This window comes from Macaca fascicularis, chromosome 6 (assembly GCF_037993035.2).
Source record: "Macaca fascicularis isolate 582-1 chromosome 6, T2T-MFA8v1.1".
NCBI lineage: Eukaryota > Metazoa > Chordata > Mammalia > Primates > Cercopithecidae > Macaca > Macaca fascicularis.
Genome location: NC_088380.1, coordinates 139,660,487 through 139,663,394, shown reverse-complemented (window position 1 = coordinate 139,663,394; position 2,908 = coordinate 139,660,487). Strand labels below are relative to the sequence as shown.

General features: G+C 48.9%; 1 pseudogene; it reads left to right on the top strand.

The window, feature by feature from the left end:
- The first annotated feature begins 433 nt into the window (after window positions 1–433).
- LOC102136888 (E3 ubiquitin-protein ligase ARIH2 pseudogene) lies at window positions 434–2,319 on the top strand (annotated as a pseudogene).
- The last annotated feature ends 589 nt before the right edge of the window (window positions 2,320–2,908 follow it).

The window sequence follows — 2,908 nt, the reverse complement described above, 5'->3', positions numbered from 1 at the left end:
TCGCTACCTGTCAAAAAAAAAAAAAAAAAAAAAGGCCAGGGGCGGTGGCTCACGCGTGTAATCCCAGCACTTTGGGAGGCGGAGGTGAGCGGATCACGAGGTCAGGAGATTGAGACCATCCTGGCTAAGACGGTGAAACCCTGTCTCGCTTCTGGAGGAAGCAGCGCGGGTTTGACCGGTGTCAGCCCGCCGCCTCCGCCGCCGCTTCTCCCCAGTGTGGTCCCTCTGGCCCGGCCTGACCCGGTCTGGCTTGTCTGGGCTCAGCAGCCGCGAGGGCACAGCTCCCGATGGAAATCCTATTACGTAGAATACTTGGGTGACATCTGCCTGAGAGATCTCCAAGAATTACAGAAGACAAAAATACTAATGCATTTGAAAAAGCAGCAGTTTTGTGGGGAGGGGGAAAAAGCAACTGCTTTCCTGATCTGTAACTTGGCTGGATGCTAAGATGTCGGTGGACATGAATAGCCAAGGGTCTGACAGCAATGAAGAGTACTGTGACCCAAATTGTTAGGAAGAGGAAGAAGAGGATGAAGACCCTGGGGACATAGAGGACTATTACGTGGGAGTAGCCAGTGATGTGGAGCAGCAGGGGGCTGATGCCTTTGATCCCGAGGAGTACCAGTTCACCTGCTTGACCTACAAGGAATCTGAGGGTGCCCTCAATGAGCACATGACCATCTTAGCTTCTGTCCTAAAGGTATCTCATTCAGTTGCTAAACTTATATTAGTTAATTTCTACTGGCAAGTTTCAGAGATATTGGACAGATTCAAGTCCAATTCTGCTCAACTGCTTGTTGAGGCTCGAGTTCAGCCTAATCCATCAAAACATGTTTCCACATCCCATCCCCCTCACCACTGTGCAGTGTGTATGCAGTTTGTGCGAAAGGAAAACCTACTCTCTCTGGCCTGTCAGCACCAGTTTTGCTGCAGCTGCTGGGAGCAGCACTGCTCAGTTCTCATCAAGGACGGCGTGGGCATGGGAGTCTCTCATATGGCTTAGGACTGTCCACTCCATACACCAGAGGACTTTGTTTCCATTGCTTCCCAATGAAGAATTGAGAAAGAAATACAGGCGCTACCTCTTCAGGGACTATGTGGAGAGTCATTACCAGCTCCAGCTATGCCCTGGTGCAGACTGCCCCATGGTTATTTGGGTACAGGAGCCTAGAGCTTGCCGAGTACAGTGCAATCGGTGCAACGAGGTCTTCTGTTTCAAGTGTCATCAGATGTATCATGCACCCACAGACACGCCACAATCCGGAAATGGCTCACAAAGTGTGCAGACAACTCTGAAACAGCCAACTACATTAGTGTCCACACTAAAGACTGTCCCAAGTGCAACATCTGCATTGAGAAGAATGGAGGCTGCAATCACATGCACTGCTCCAAATGTAAACATGACTTCTGCTGGATGTGTCTAGGAGATTGGAAGACTCATGGCAGTGAATACTATGAGTGCAGTCGTTACAAGGAGAATTCTGACATTGTGAACCAGAGCCAACAAGCCCAGGCGAGGGAAGCCCTCAAGAAGTACTTATTCTACTTGGAGAGGTGGGAAAAACCACAACAAAAGCTTGCAGCTTGAGGCACAGACATACCAGTGGATTCACGAGAAGATTCAGGAGAGGGTCATGAACAATCTGGGGACATGGATCGACTGGCAGTACCTACAGAATGCTGCCAAGCTCTTGGCCAAGTGTCGATACACCTACCCATATGCATATTACATGGAGTCCGGACCCAGGAAGAAGCTGTTTGAATACCAGCAGGCTCAGCTGGAGACTGAGATCGAAAACCTCTCACAGAAAGTGGAGCGTGCAGACAGCTATGACAGAGGGGACTTGGAGAACCAGATGCATATAGCAGAGCAGCGGAGGAGAACCCTGCTGAAAGATTTCCATGACACCTAAGTTGGGATGTGGATGTGCCGGAGTGAGGAAGATGTGGCTGCAAGGTCTCCCGGCTGCCATACTGCATGCCACAGGCTCTGCCTTTCATGACCCCAGGCGACAGCCAGGGCCCCACTCCTGAGAGACACTGGCAACACCTCTTAGTTGATCTCTGTTTTCTTCTCTTTTCACTTTCTGTTTCTGCCAGAGTAGAGGCCATATTGAACTGGCCTCTTTTCAGGACTTTTATTTCCCCCTGGATGGTTGTTGGGAGGGAGGGAAAGTGTTTTCTGAATGGCTATTAATAGTACTAGATCATTACAACTTATGTAACTTTCAAAGGTTGTACAATTATACAAAAAAAAAAAAGGCAAACTATAGGATAACACAGAGCCCTTTTTGAAAATAACTTGGCGTTGGAGTATTTTACCCTCTAGCTGTTTTACTTAGAATGTAACATATGCTGCCTACCCACCTCAAAATGTCTGTACTGCAAGAGGGCCCTGGGCCTCTGTTTCCAGATTCACATTTGTCTGGCCAGAGTTGGAATCCCAAAGGAAGAGCATGGGTGGCAGATGGTAGGGAATTGAACTGGCCTGTGCAGTGGGCACGGAGCACAAGGAGTCACAGCACGCCTCCTGCCTTACCATGGCAGTACGGAGACAGTCCAGAGGCTGGTCTTCTTGCCACGGGGTGTTGTTGTCTCTGGTGGTGCTGCATGTCTGTGGCTCACCTTTATTCTTGAAACTGAGGTTTACCTGGATCTGGCTACTGAGGCTAGAGCCCACAGCAGCATGAGGGTGGGCCTGTGGCCCCCCAAACTAGGGGCCGTAGGTTCATCACAGTGTTTCCTTTTGTCTCCTAAAGATAGGGATCTACTTTTGAAGGGAATTGTTCCTCCCAAATAAATTTGCTTTATCTTGGTAAAAAAAAAGAAAAAAAAAGAAAAAAAAGAAACCCCGTCTCTACTAAAAACACAAAAAACATTAGCCAGGCGTGGTGGCAGGTACCCATAG